This window comes from Crocodylus siamensis, chromosome 1, assembly GCF_052110815.1.
Source record: "Crocodylus siamensis isolate JL-2025a chromosome 1, ASM5211081v1, whole genome shotgun sequence".
Classification (NCBI taxonomy): Eukaryota; Metazoa; Chordata; order Crocodylia; family Crocodylidae; genus Crocodylus; species Crocodylus siamensis.
In genome coordinates, this window is record NC_143395.1 from 1,266,117 (window position 1) to 1,280,835 (window position 14,719).

Genomic DNA, 14,719 nt, shown 5'->3' on the forward strand with positions numbered 1-14,719 from the left:
TCTCAGAGACATCTTTGCCTCTCAGTCACAAAACATAAAATTGTCACCAAGAATCATTCTGCCATGAGGTTCACAGACCAGCCTTCTCCCCATAAATTAATGCTCCCCGTTGCTGTTCACCAAATGGCTGCTTTCATGGCCCCACTCTGAAACCCCAGTACAGCCTGTGTTGACCTTGCCCCAAGGACAGGGCGACAGAACCAGATACCACAGATGGTTCTCCCAGCATCATCACTGCCCGAGGTAAAGGTGACGTCAAGGAGGTACTTGTAGGACTAAGGCGCTCTTATGACCACAGAGTAAGCTTCTCTCTTTGTGTCATGACTTCCAGCTTACGTTCCCCTTATGCAAGGTCTACACCTTTAACTTCCCGGGGCAAGACAGCCCCAAACCCAAGCTGAGCCATTTTGTTGCAGAATAAACAGCACGGGTTCACCTTGATTAAACTGGCAATATGCTCAGATCCACAACTGAGTGCGTAACAATCATATTGATATTTGAAAGCAAAATAATCCTAAAATTTCCAAGTCCTAAAGTTTTAAAAGGCTTCTAACAGGTGGTCAACATGTTAAGGATAGGATTTTCTTACCTAATTTTAAAAACTAAGTTGCTAAATAGCACTAACCAGGTACCCTTGCAAGCGGACAATTCGGGAAGAATTGTAGGTTAGGACCAAAGAGCAACGATCCCAGAGTTGACCCTTTTTTTATACTCTATTGCTTGGCTAAAATACCAAAATCTTACTAAATAAGGGGGAGAAATCTATTAGGAACCTCTTTTATGTGCTACTGTAATTAATATTTATATGTCTATTCTTAGTTCCTGTATAAGCCATAACTTGCCTAAAACTGGGCTTGTCTAACATCTGACTACTAAATGCAGTCAAGGTGACCTTGCTACTTTCACCCTAGTGTCTTTTTTCACTCCACCTTTCTTAAGTTTTCTAAAATGGTTCACACCTTGTGATATTCTCCCTCTGGTCATTTCCTTTGCCTATGATTAAGCAAACACAAGTAACTCTATCCTATACTATCCTATCATTAAGCAGCTTACGGCTTACTATAGCTTACAAAATACAGAACTACTGGTATATGCATGCTCCTTTGAACTATGTAACTAGCAGGCAACCCTTAATTTCATAAGGTATCTAATCATATAGCACAATACAGTCTGCACTAATGGGGACTGGAGTTGTCTGCTGTAGAGGGACAATTTCAGGCCAGAACCAAATCTCAATGAAAACAATGGAAAGACTTTTACTGATTTCACTGGAGTTGGCCCTTAGTTTTAAAAAAATAATTTGACTGCATTTAAGAAAGATTAGCAATATATAATGATCGTATCATGTTAACTAAGGGGATTAGACTCATTCTTTTTAGCTGGATTAATCTGGACCCAGCTTAACTCTCTGGAATGCCATTCCAAAGGCTTCTGCAAACTATACTCAAAGCAGGTCTTTCAGAGGAAGACCCATTTCATCAATGGTTTTGCCCACATTGTTACAGAAAAAGCCTTTAAGGCTCACTGGAGCCTGGTGTTCTCAGAGGTTTAAAAGCACATTTTACAGAGAAATAATTTAATGATTGTACTCTACTTGATAATGCTGTGATAATGACTTTCTGTTGGCAGTACACTGAATTGAACTGACCACTCTCTAAGGCTTGCACAGGAAAAGGGAACATCTTGAAAATGATCATGTTGAAAGTAAAGAGTATGCTCATTAAATTTGCAAAGGACACTCAAAGAAGTGTCCATTCCTTTCCTACGCAAAGGAAATTGTTGCAAACAGTAGCAGTGATTTACAAAGGTGAGCCAGAGGGGTTAGATAGACTATAGGCCAAAAGGAATGACACGCTACAAGATTCAACATGGAAGGATGGATGGTCTACCAGAAGGAAAATACAATATTTACGCAAATACAAAGTGAGGTTTTTTCCCCTTAATCAGTATGGGGAGGGGGGGAAAGCACCTTGCCTTACATCCACATACAAGAAAACCTCATTAAATACGTTGTCTATTGTTAAACTGCTGCCAAAAGCAGCATGTGCTCAGCAATGGAAACCAACTACAAAGTTGATTAAATACAGACAATGCTGAGCATGACTATAAAACACATGGCCCATATCGAGCAAACATGCTGATGGGGAACCTCCTTCTTTTTTTTTTTTGGTCCTTTGAAAAAGTGCTGTTTAAAAATGTGTGTTGTGGAGTACCTGTGCTAAAATTTGCAGCAATTTGAGAAAAGGTAACATACATCAGTTCTGGATGAACTAAGCATTTGCAGTATATGCAAACTGTTACAGCTATGTCCCATTTCAAGGTTATTGTTTTCAAATTTGCTCCCCACTTCCATGTGCTCAGGAGAGCAGGGTCTGACAGTAAGGAGTGGGGGGGAAGAGGCTGTAGGGGGAAGAAGTGGGGGGAGACAAAAGGCAAGGGGGCTACCTGATTTATTTTCCCTGATGTAGCAGGGGAAAGGAAATAAATTCAAGGTAAACCTCCAATAATTAGATTCCATACCTGGAAAATTATAACTAATTTATAACATTTCTATATATAGAATCTAATTAATGGGGAGTCGCCTTATAATCAGGGCTGTTGGGGAGAGCAATTTGACTGTGGGGGTCTACTATAGACCCCCCAACCAAGGGGAGGAGCGGGACTGGGAATTTTTGGGCCACCTTGCAGAGGCACTTAAGGCAAGGGATGCAGTTGTCATGGGTGACTTTAATTACCCGGACATCTGCTGGGAGGAGCAGTCAGCCAGGACGGACCGTTCCTGGAGGTTCCTGGCTGAGATACAGGACTTCCACCTAACCCAGGAGGTGCGCGGTCCCACCAGAGTAAACGCCCTGTGGGACCTGGTCCTGGCCACAGGCGACGACCTGGTCAGGGGCCTCCGGGTCCTCGACCCCCTGGGCGATAGCGATCATCGCTCGCTGGCATTCACCATCCAGCGCGGGGTGTCGAGGGCCTGCAGCAAGGCGGTAGCCCTAGACTTCAAGAGGGCCAACTTCAACAAGTTGAGGAGACTAGTGGGGGAGGCGCTGGGGTCCTTGAGGGCAGGGGGACTCAGTGTCCAGGGCGAGTGGTTGTTCCCTAAGGAGACGATACTCGGGGCCCAAGGGGAGTCCACCCCAACAAGAAGCAAGGGGGGCAAGAGTGCCCGAAAGCGCCTCTGGCTCACCAAGGGCGTCTGCGAATACCTGCTTACCAAAAAGGCGGCGTACACCCAGTGGAAGGGGGGTGCTATCTCCAAAGAGGAGTATACCTCCTCTGCTTGGGCTTGCAGGGGGGCTGTCAGGAAAGCTAAGGCAGACATAGAGCTAGGACTAGCATCCAAGATCAAGGATAATAAAAAGTCCTTCTTCAAATATATAGGGAGGATGAACAAGGCACCGGGTAACGTGGGGCCCCTGCAAAGTACGCTGGGCAATCTGGTGGTTGCACCAGAGGAGAAAGCGGAACTCTTTAACTAATTCTTCACCTCCGTTTTCTTGTGCAGGAACCAGGACTTCCCCGCCGTGATGCCAGACGGACTCGAGGGGAACACCGCCAGACCTCAGGTTGGGGAGGACCGGGTTAGAGAGCTTCTGGAGGGGCTGGACGTCTTCAAGTCAGCGAATCCAGATACTCTCCGCCCCAGGGTGTTGAGGGAGCTAGCTGGGGTTATTGCAGGGCCCTTGGCACGGCTTTACGAGCGCTCGTGGTGCTCGGGCCAGGTGCCGGATGACTGGAAGGTAGCCAGCGTGGTCCCCATCTTCAAAAAAGGGAAGAGAGAGGACCCGGGCAACTATAGGCCCGTCAGTCTTACCTCAATCCTAGGGAAGCTCTTTGAGAAGATCCTCAAGGAGCACATCTGCGATGGGCCGGCTTCAGGGATGATGCTGAAGGGCAAGCAGCACGGTTTCATTAGGGGCAGGTCATGTCAGACCAACCTGATTGCCTTTTATGATCAGGTCACAAAGGCAATGGATGCAGGTGTCGCCGTGGACGTAGTCTTTCTGGACTTCAGCAAGGCCTTTGACACCGTCTCCCACCCCATCCTCATTAAAAAACTAGGCGATTGTGGCACTGATGCCTATGCAGTCAGATGGATTGCAGGTTGGCTGAAGGGTCACACTCAGAGGGTGGTTGTGGATGGGTCATATACGACCTGGGGGGAGGTGGGCAGCGGAGTCCCCCAGGGCTCGGTCCTGGGGCCTGAGCTGTTCAATTTCAGTGATTTGGACGATGGGGTGAAAAGCAACCTGTTTAAATTCGCTGATGATACCAAAATCTGGGGTTAGGTGAGCACGCTAGTAGGGAGGGAAAGATTGCAGCAAGATCTGGATCGGTTACAGGGGTGGGCTGACATAAACAGGATGCGTTTCAATACTGAAAAGTGCAAGGTGCTGCACGTGTGCAGTAGAAACCAGCAGCACACTTATAGACTGGGAAACTCCCTTCTTGAGAGCATGGAGGCAGAAAGGGACCTTGGAGTCATTGACTCCAAGATGAACATGGGCCGACAATGCGCGGTCTCGGCTGGCAGGGCTAACCGCACCTTGTCATGCATCCACAGATGCATCTCAAGTAGAGCCAGGGAGGTGATCCTCCCCCTCTATGCGATGCTGGTCAGGCCGCAGCTGGAGTACTGCATCCAGTTCTGGGCGCCCCACTTCAGGAGGGATGTGGACAACATTGAAAGGGTCCAGAGGAGGCCACCCACATGGTCCAGGGACAACAGGGCAGATCCTACAGTGAGAGACTGCGGGACCTGAACCTGTTCAGCCTTCACAAGAGAAGGCTGAGGGGGGACCTGGTGACTGCCTATAAACTCACCAGCGGGGACCAGAAGGGTTTAGGGGAGACGCTGTTTCCCCTCGCGCCCCCTGGCATGACAAAGAACAATGGACACAAATTATTGGAGAGCAGGTTTAGATTAGACATCCGCAAGAACGATTTCATGGTCAGGGCAGCTAGGAGCTGGAACCAACTTCCAAGGGAAGTGGTGTTGGCTCCTACCCTGGGGATCTTTAAGAAGAGGCTTGATGACTGCCTGGCTGGACTCATTTGAGTCCAGTCTTTTCTCCCGCCCAGGCGGGGGGTCGGGCTTGAAGATCTACAAGGTCCCTCCGACCCGACTTCTATGATTCTGTTTTCTACTTGAGCCAATATGGTATTTGCACTCTGGGTAGCTGACCCCCATGCATCACCAGTGACATCAATACCCACATCTGGCCGCAATAATACCCTCTCTCTCCAGGCCTCCTTCTTTCAAAGCCCCAGGGCATCTGTGGTCCCAGTGCATGTCCCACACAGTGATACTCCCCAAGGTGTCTCTGCCCCCACCGTGCTGATGCCTCCCTGGATCCCTGCATTGGCAATCCCAGGCCTTCTCCACAACACTGATACCTCCCAGTGCTCCCTGCATGCTAGCGCATCACCCTCGTACTCCCACAGTGTCCCCAGGGTTTCCTGCAGTCTCTGGCATCAATTTCTTGTGTTCTCCTGGCATCAATAGTGACCACTCTTCGCACAGCCCATAATACCAATACCGCTTTGCTCCTAGCTGTGTAGATGCCCCTAGGACTCCCTGTACTCTACAGCAGGGTGGTCAAACAGGACTGACCACAGGGCTCCTCCTCCCAGGCCAGACCTGGACCTGGAGTGGTGGGGTAAACAGTGGAGATGACAGGTCCAGTGGGAGGGCAAGTGGGGATGGTTGCTGCAGTTGCAGGGCAGTGATGGAGGAAGGGCAAGTAGCAGCAAGCCAAGCGGTGTGAAGCGAGCAGGGTTGTTTTGGCACAACCTGTGCCCCCCCGCCATCACAAATGACCATGCTCAGCAGAGCCCTGAAGCCCTGGATTTTGTGTCAGGCCCTGCCTCCTGTTCACCCCACCCCCAAATTCCTTGGCCAGGACCCCCATGGGCCAGAAGGATGGTTCTGCAAGCCGGATCTGGCCCACAGGCTGTGTTATGTTCAGTGTCTCTGTTCTGGGTGCCCCCTCGTAGCACTGATGCTCCGAGGGCTCCTAACACCTGGTGGCACTGATATTCCTTGGGGCTCCCAAAATCCATGGCATCAGTACCCCTCTGGCTTCCACAGAGCTGATACACATGGAGTTCCCCACCCTCCCTGGCCTGAATCACTCTGCGGCCCCCTCTGCCCTGGTGTGTCCCCAGTACTGCGCCACACTCCCCTCCCACTGATGTTCCCCAGAATTGCCACAGCCCCAATATCCCTTATGTTCCCCGTTCCACTGGTAGCCCCCATGGCATTGATCGCTCCCAGTGCTCCTGCAGCAGCCTCTGACAAGGAAGGGACCCCTTGACATCAGTGCCCTCCGTTCTCCCTGCAGCATCAATACTCCAGCTGCCCTGCGGCTGTGATATCCTACAAGCCCTCCACAAGCGTTTGGTGTGTATTACCCATCAATGCCCCCCGCCCTGTGCCATACTCATGGCACTGATAGTCTCCAGGGACCATCCTAGGCTTTGCATGGCAGATGCTGCCCTCCTGTATCCTCCATGACATCAATTCCTCGCAGCATTTCCCCTCGTGCTGTGGCGCTCCTCTCCCCAATGCCCTTCCTGGCACTGGACATGCTCTGTGCCCCCAAGCGCCCTGTGGAATTGATAACTTCCTGCACCTCACACCATCAGTAACCCCAAGCACCCTGTATCCCATGGCATTGGTATCTCCTACAGGCCCCCGGCATCAATACCTCTCCTGTACCCCATGGCATGAATGTGCAATAGTGCTCACCCATGCGCCATCATCATCATCTTCTACCCCCAGCATCAGTGTTTCCCAGTGCCTGCCCTGCCCTCTGCATTATACCGCCCTCCCACCCCTCCATTCCCTAGGATGTCCATACCCCTATACCCCCAGCATCAATAATTCTCAGTGCTCCCTGTACCCGACAGCAAATACTCCCCCACTACCCCTCTTTGTCCAGTGATGTCCATATCCCCTACAGCAGTGGTTCTTGACCTCCTAAAACCCGAGCCCCATCATGGAAAATGCCAGCTATTCATTTTCACTTGTTTTCTGACTATAGAAAAATACTAGAGCAATTCTTCTGTTGCCAAGAACGCAGGAAGCCCTCAGCAGGGCAGATTGCTTTTAACACTGTGAAATCCCGGGGTTGTGTTGTATAAGGCAGGGCAGATTTGCACCTTACTGACCTAGCCCAAAGTTTCATAGTTTCATAGTTTCTAGGGTTGGAAGGGACCCGAGTAGATCATCTAGTCCGACCCCCCTGCCATGGCAGGAAAGAGTACTGGGATCAAACGACCCCAGCAAGGTGTTCATCTAACCTCCTCTAAAGCCCCCCAGGGCAGGAGCCAACACCACTTCTCTTGGAAGTTGGTTCCAGATCCTAGCCGCCCTGACCGTGAAGTCGCGCCTCCTGATATCTAGCCTAAATCCACCCCCTGCCAGCTTGTGACCGTTATTTCTAGTCACTCCTGGCGGTGCTCGGGGGAACAGGGACTCTCCCAGTGCCTGCTGGTCCCCCCTGACTAGTTTGTAGCAGGCCACTAGATCCCCGCTCGGCCTTCTCTTGTGGAGGCTGAACAGGTTCAGGTCCCGTCGCCTCTCCTCGTAGGGCCTGCCCTGCTGCCCCCGATCATGCGAGTGGCCTCCTCTGGACCCTCTCCATGCTGTCCACATCCCTCCTGAAGTGCGGCGCCCAGAACTGGACGCAGTACTCCAGCTGTGGCCTGACCAGTGCCGCACAGAGGGGGAGGATCACCTCCCTGGATCTGCTCGAGATGCATCTGTGGATACAGGACAAGGTGTGGTTGGCCTTCCTGACCGCGTCCCCACACTGCCGGCCCACGTTCATCTTGGCATCAGTGATGACTCCAAGATCCTTTTCTGCCTCTGCCCTGCCGAGAAGGAGTTCCCCAGCCTGTAGGTATGGTGCTGGTTGTTCCTCCCCAGGTGCAGCACTTTGCACTTGTCGGTGTTGAATCCCATCCTGTTCTCATCCGCCCACCCCTGTAACCTGTCTAGGTCTGATTGCAGCCTATTCCTCCCTTCTAGCGTGCCCACATCCCCCCACATCTTAGTGTCATCAGCAAATTAAAGTGTGTGTGTGTGTCTGCGTGTCTACATTTCATGAGTCTCAGCTCACAAAAGCTTGTGAAATACACACACACACACACACATACACATACACATATATATGTGTCAGCTAGATAGATAGCTATCACACAAGCTTTCTTGAGCTGACACTTCATCAGAGGCTGTTAGAAGTGAGCTTTGTCTCATGAAATCTTGTGACATACATATCTGGGGGCTTTTATTTTATCTGGAGAGCTACAAGAGAAACCAAAGCAAGTTCCTCTGCACTATACACGGATTTATAGGGATATTAGCACTCAGGCACCATTACCGACAGCCGCTACCTAGAGCAGAGGCCACGGATACACTCGCTACCAGGCGGTGAGGTCTCCGGGCCCTCACTATCCATCTGCACACCTGAGGCACGTCCCAGGCTCCCACACCAGTCGGTGCCTTTGCATGGGGGGGTTTGAACAGTCCAGGCTCACACTTGTGCACCCCCACTCACGTCTCTGAGGTACCGATGTCCTGGTGAACGGAGCCCCAGCCTGTCACCTGGGGTGACCTTATTTACGTCGGCTGCGATCACTTGGCCCACAGATCTTAGCTTCCTTTAAACTGCCCCCCAGGACCCGCCTTTGCTCACGTGTTAAACCGTGCGATTTACACCGAACTGTTTGTGGGAGCGGAGTATGCGGGAGGAGGACGGCAGTGACACGCAGCGCGGCAACCGGGTGTGCGGGGAGCTCAGGACCGCCCCCGGGATACACTCCTGAGCACCCTTCATACTTCCTGTACATCACACAGTCACAGGCAGCGGGGGTGGAAGGGACCTCAGGAGGAGACGCACCCCCACACCAACACACACCCCAACACACGCGTGTGCACGCACACCACTCCTGCACACGCGCATGCACGCACACCCCTACACACAAGCGTGCACGCACGTAAGGATGGAGCACCCCTAGGTGCCCTGCCCCCCTCCCCCGCTCACCTGCGCTCCCTCCGCCCCGCGCGGCCCGGCGTCTCCCAGCGTCGTGTGCGCCCTTCGCCATGGCAACCGCGGCGGCCAATCCGAGCCCGGCGACGAGCGGCTGCGTCGGCATCGACCTAGCGACTGGCTGAGCCGTTGCTGATTGGTGGGAAGGGACGGGCGGAGCGACGCGGGGGGAGGCGGGGCCGCGGCCGTTCGAAGGGGCGGGGCCGCGGCGGCAGTTGGTGGCAGCCGTTGGCTCGCGAGGAGGAGCCGCCGCCGCCGCCTGAGGAGGAGCAGCGGGGCCGGCTGCCAGGTGAGCGCGGGGCCGGACCCCTCCGCGCCTGTCACCGCGGCCCACGGGCCCCCCCTCGCCCCGCCCCGCCCCGCCAGCGGGGGCGTGTGGCGGCTCGGAGGGCGAGAGCAGGTGCGTGTGCGTGTGTGTGGAGGGGGCGTGTGGGCGGAGCGCAGCGTGCGCGCGTGGCTGTTGCCCCCTGTGGTGTAGTTGCAGGATGCGGTGATTCGAGGCGCCTGGCACTAGCTTGAAAGTCCCCCCCCCCCCGTTATATGGGGGGAGTGTCTGGCTTTTATCCGGCATGCCCCTAAGTGCAATACAGTGTGGTCCCCCAGCTGCCCGCGGGTGTGTGTGTGTGTGTGTGTGTGGAGGGGATGTTGTAGTGGTGTATGGGGGGCAGTGCGCATCTGTGGCTCTGGCCATCTGTCTGTGTCACTGCAGCATGCAGTAGTTCTCCTCCACTCCTAATGTGATTTGGTCTCCGGCTGCCCGGGGAGCGGTGCCTGTATTGGGAAATGCGCGTGGGGGAAGCAGTGTGTGTGGGTGTTTTGTGGCTGTCTGCAAAGAGAGTGCACAGTGTGTGTGCTGAGCAGTGCGGTATGATGCTCTGCATCTCCCCTTTGTGCCCATCTCGGGGGTGAGGAAGGCTCAGTGCCCTGTCGCAGTGCAGTTTGGTCACTCCTTCCCCCTTCTCAGCGTGGCAGGAGGGGCTGTGGGCCATGCAGCCCACCTGCTTCCCTCCCACTGGCGGGCAGGGGGATGCATGCTGTTCCCCATCTGTCTGGCAGGGATTGGATTTGAGGAAGCCCCGTGCACGTCTGGGGCTGCCTGGTACGCGGGTTCTTCCTCCGTCGGGGCTGGGACAGGAACCGGGAGCAAGAGGGCAGGCAGCAGCAGCCAGACCCTTAATCTGTTGCTGCACCTACTGTGTTACAGGCCCCTCACTCCCGCCCCGCCCCGCTGTGTGCGGTCCCCCTTCCTCTGCTAGGCTCATCCTGCACTGTTAAAGCCTCTTTGATAAAACTTTTTTACATACAGGAGGTATTCCCTGACTAGCATCCTGACATGAAGGCAATAATACTGTCATTTAGTCTAAGGGGTAAATTGGGTTCTGTAGTTATAATTAGCATCTGGAAGTTTACAATGACACCGGTCAGCTTACTGATCCCTGGTCCACAGTCTGATTTAGTAGGGGGGTTGGTATTCCTTCAATGTTATGGTGATACATATGTCCCTGTGATATAAAGTATAAATGTGTGTATTTTTAATAGGCTTTATAAGGAACAAAAATAATTACAAGTGTGCAGGAAGAAATGCTACCTCCAGGAAACCAGAAATTGCATGTTATTGCATATGCTTGTTTACACAAATGAATATCATGATATAATTTGACTCCTGATTGTAGCTAAACTCTCACAACATAAAACTGAAGTATAGCAGGATAGTTGGCCCTTCTCTGCATTACAACCCTTATGTTCTCTTCATTTTACTTAGGCATTTTCCTTTGGAAGGGTATTAGACATTTGAGGTTATTACTAATGTGATGGAACCTTTCTTCTCTTGAGCTCTTGCAAATGTTTAGTGTTTAATGGTGTGGTGTCAGCAGCAATATCTGTGCACTCTGCATATAAGAAAGAAATGATGGGGTCTCAAGGGGACTTAATGGAATTTTTAACTCCATTTTCAAGGTAAAACTGCTTGAATGAACAGACTTGCATATAAATATATTTTGAAGCGAGCTGCACAGCAAGTGTTCAGGGGGTTTGGCTTTTGGGGGTGTTGGTATTCTGAGAGTTGTTGCTATGGTGGGAAAGCTTTTTATGATGAGTTTCTGCAGTGTTTTTTTTTTTAAGGAATCAGACACTGGATTTCCCTAATCTTTGTGCCTCGCAGTTTAAACCAATCTAACTCTTAGGGATCAGGCTGAGACCTAATGTGAGGGAAGGTTATCCCATATCTGTCTACTGCAGGGCTTTTAACCTTGTTCTAAAGTTTAGAACAAGGTATCTGGTAGAACAAGAAATCTAAAGTATCTGGTGCTGAACACTGTTGGAAATGGGACACTGGACTAGAATGGACCTTGGAGCAGATCCAGTGAAGCAGTTGTGGTCCTGTGACAGTGACTGATTGATGTATGTTGGTTTGATGGTCCAGTTGAAAAATTGCATAGAACTTGCATTTGTGCTGGACTTGACAGCATTTTTTGGTGACATTTGAAAACAGTCATTTTGGGTTGAATGAAATATTCCATTTAGCCCAAAATGGATCACTTCATTTTTTTTAAAGGTATTCTTAATAAAGACAAGCATCTAGATTCACAATGCTACTGTAATGCTGCTTGCAAAAGTGAGGAGGTGGTGATGTGTCCTTCCATACCATGAGTTATAGCCCAGTGGTCAGGACACTCTTCTGGAATTTGAGAGATCTGGGTTCATATCTTCTTACCTACCTAGTGAATATTGAAATGTATTGTTCCAAGTGGAATGTTTCTAACTGAAACTGATCCCAACATACTCCATAGCCCGCTAGACAAAGCCCTGGCTGGGATGATGTAGTTGGAGCTGGTCCTGTGTTGAGCAGGGGGTTGGACTAGATGTGACTTCCTGAGCTCCCTTCCAACCCGCATTTTCTGTGTTTCTATAGACCTGCAGTCACAAGTGAAGGTGCTGTCCTGTAAGGAGGGAAACCTTGGGTAAAATTCCTGTTCTGAAGTAGAGATAGAATTTAAACCTATAAAAGGAGATGTAGGCACACCCTCTTTGTCAGTAATTTTTAGAGGTGCTGTGCACTGATACATCAGTCCTATATCATATCGGCACCAATAAAAGGAAAATTGACATTATCGGCTTTTAGCTTTTTTTGGCTGGTAATGTCACTGATAAATGCTGCGTGCATGCGTACAGTCACAATGCAGCACAGCAACGTGGAGAGCAGTGTCCAGCTGGTAAGTCTGTTGCAGGGAAAAGGGTGGGGGGCAGACTGAGACCCCCGCGGTGAAAGAGGGAGAGGGGCAGGGGCAGGTGCTGCACAGGTGGGGCAGGGCACGGGATGGAACCGCAAGCGAGAGCATGGGCGGCATTTGCCCCCTGCATCTATGTGAGGGCAAGAGCGGGCTGCCACTGCAGGCTTGGGCCAGGGGTGGTGCCAGCCTCTTCCTGGTGGCAGGGTTGGACCAGGGCTGCCCTCGGGGCGGGCAGTGGCGACGTTGGGAAGTGGGGTTACAGGGTGGGCTGCAGCAACCCCAAAATTTACCATAGCCCCCGCCCCCTCCCCATAGCAGCATTGCTGCTGCCCACCCACATACTGATTTGATTGCTGGGCCGCATGTCAGCAATCGGATTAGTATCGGCTGATATGGCTCATTAAAAATCGGCCATTGGTATTGGCCCAAAAAATATCTGTTGGTGCACCCCTAGTAGTTTTTGTGATTATCACCCAAGTACCCTTGTCAGGTTAGCCCAAAAAGACTAAATGTTTTGGAAATTATGAAACCACCTGGTTTGACTTTTCAAAACAATTTTTTTCTTTACATTTCTATTCATGCCTCAGGGAGATCCAGTGGGGGGATATACATCTTTCCTCTGATGGTTGGCTAGAAGCAAGTTTAAATTTAGTACTGGCAGGGCATTTCTGGTAATTTCTTGGGTTCCTAAATATAAGAAGCAAGGAGGGTGGTGGTGTGAGAGAGGACTTTTGTTGGACCTACTATATAGTTGAAAGAGGTTTTGGACAAGCCTTTCTTTCATGGAAGAAGGGCACTTTGTACCCAGAAGCTTCTTAACTGTATGGTGGGTCCAATAAGATAATCGCAAACAAAACTCTTCTCTCTTGTATCTTTCTGGACCATTGCGGCTACACGAACACTCAGTTCATAACTTGGAGACATCCAGGATATTGTCTGATTTTTTGCATATTCCTGGTGCTGAGAGATTAGTGTCTTTTGATGAATTTTGTGCAGGTGTGAACTAAGGTAGCGGTATTTATGTGATGTCTTTCTGAAGACTAAGAACATGACTTGTGTTTTTTAAGGAATCTGTGGTGGTTTGTGGGGAGCATTGAAAGCACTCATAATAACGTTGCCGACCAAGAAGAGATTGGTTTTTCCGGGCTATTTGAGCTTCAGTAAAGGTTGTCGGGTGTGGCTGGATAGGTAACATAACTTGGTAAGGAATTACTTCCTCGTGGTGACCATATGCACTTGGTAGATCTACCCTCTTATTTACTGATTGATCAGAACCAGGTATCAGTCTCTCTGATTTGGGCTATGCAGTCTGATTTGATTAATCATTTTCCTGTGTAGAAGAGGGGTGCTTAACCCCTGATCCATGTCATCCAGCCAAGGGGCTCTTTATGGGTCAGAAAATATGGTGGCAGGGGAGAGGGAGGCAGTGCTTCCCTGCTGCCAAATCTCCAGATTTGTGGGGAGCCCTGGGCCCTGCATACTATATCAGGTGTCTGATCCCAGCACATGGGGCTTGTCAGGGGTTTTGAAGATTTTTACTCTAGAGCAGTGTTGTTCAACCTTTTGGCCCCGCACGCCATGTGAATAGAGTGGATGGATGGTCCACAGACCAGATTGGGTCTTGGGGTGCCAAAAGTAGTAGCAGGCTCCAGAGCTGTTCCTGTCTGCTCTAGTCAGCAGCAGCTTTTTCCTTCCAGCCAGGGAGCAGGAGTGTAGTGAGGGCATACAACCCTCCCACTGTTGCTGCCATCACCACTGCTGTCTGTGGGGAGCTTGGCTCCATGTGCAGCCTTGCTCCTGTCCAACTCCTGAGTGGGGCTGGAGTTGCCCTGGAGTCTCCCCTACCTTGGGGTCGTCTGGGGACAGTGGGACAGGAGGGGATGTGCTGCTGAGCCCAGAGGAGAGGGGTGGTGGCAGGGAAGATTCTTACCTGATTGAAGAACTGAAAAAAGAAGGATTCCTGCTGCTGCTCCTATGGTCTGCTCACCCTTGCAGGGGGAGTGAGTTAGGAGCCAGGGTCCAGCCAACCCTGCAGGCCTCAGTTGCTGCTCCTACACCCCTTCACAAATCCCGGAGCTGCCCATGGTGAGTGACCTTGTCTATGGAAAGTCTAGTGCCAGTGCCTAGACCAGATCTGGCCCTCAGCACCTTCTCATCTAAGCTGTGGCCCTGCACACTAGATCCAGTGTGCAGGGTGGGGCAGGCCCCAATTCCAGCATATGGGGTCAGACAGGCAGTGCAGGGTCCTGGGGCCCCAATCCTAGCCTGAAGGGCACCCTCATGCCATTCATTTACCCCGTCCAGCCAAAAGGTTACACACTCTTGGCCTAGACAGTGAAAATTTGAAGCATTTTCTTGATGTTACTGCCTTGGTTGGCTGGCACAGTGAGGTAGCAGCACTACTTAAATGACATGCTGCACCGAGACTAAGCA

The 14,719-nt window shown here is 51.2% G+C and overlaps 2 protein-coding genes across 6 annotated transcripts in view; one reads left to right on the top strand and one right to left on the bottom strand.

Moving 5' to 3' along the window:
- Positions 1-9,158, bottom strand: part of FBXO16 (F-box protein 16) — a 61,235-nt gene extending 52,077 nt beyond the window's left edge. For 2 of the 3 annotated variants that reach the window (XM_090025305.1, XM_090025128.1), the window contains exon 1: positions 9,051-9,158. The gene's annotated coding sequence lies outside the window, so the exon portion shown is untranslated. Of the gene's footprint in view, positions 1-3,814; positions 3,888-9,050 lie in introns of all 3 variants that reach the window. The other variant, XM_090025216.1, reaches the window with a different exon arrangement.
- Positions 9,159-9,235: 77 nt separating this feature from the next.
- FZD3 (frizzled class receptor 3) overlaps positions 9,236-14,719 on the top strand; it is a 98,883-nt gene continuing 93,399 nt past the window's right edge. For 2 of the 3 annotated variants that reach the window (XM_090024994.1, XM_090024849.1), the window contains exon 1: positions 9,236-9,456. The gene's annotated coding sequence lies outside the window, so the exon portion shown is untranslated. The remainder of the gene's footprint in view (positions 9,457-14,719) is intronic. The other variant, XM_090024906.1, reaches the window with a different exon arrangement.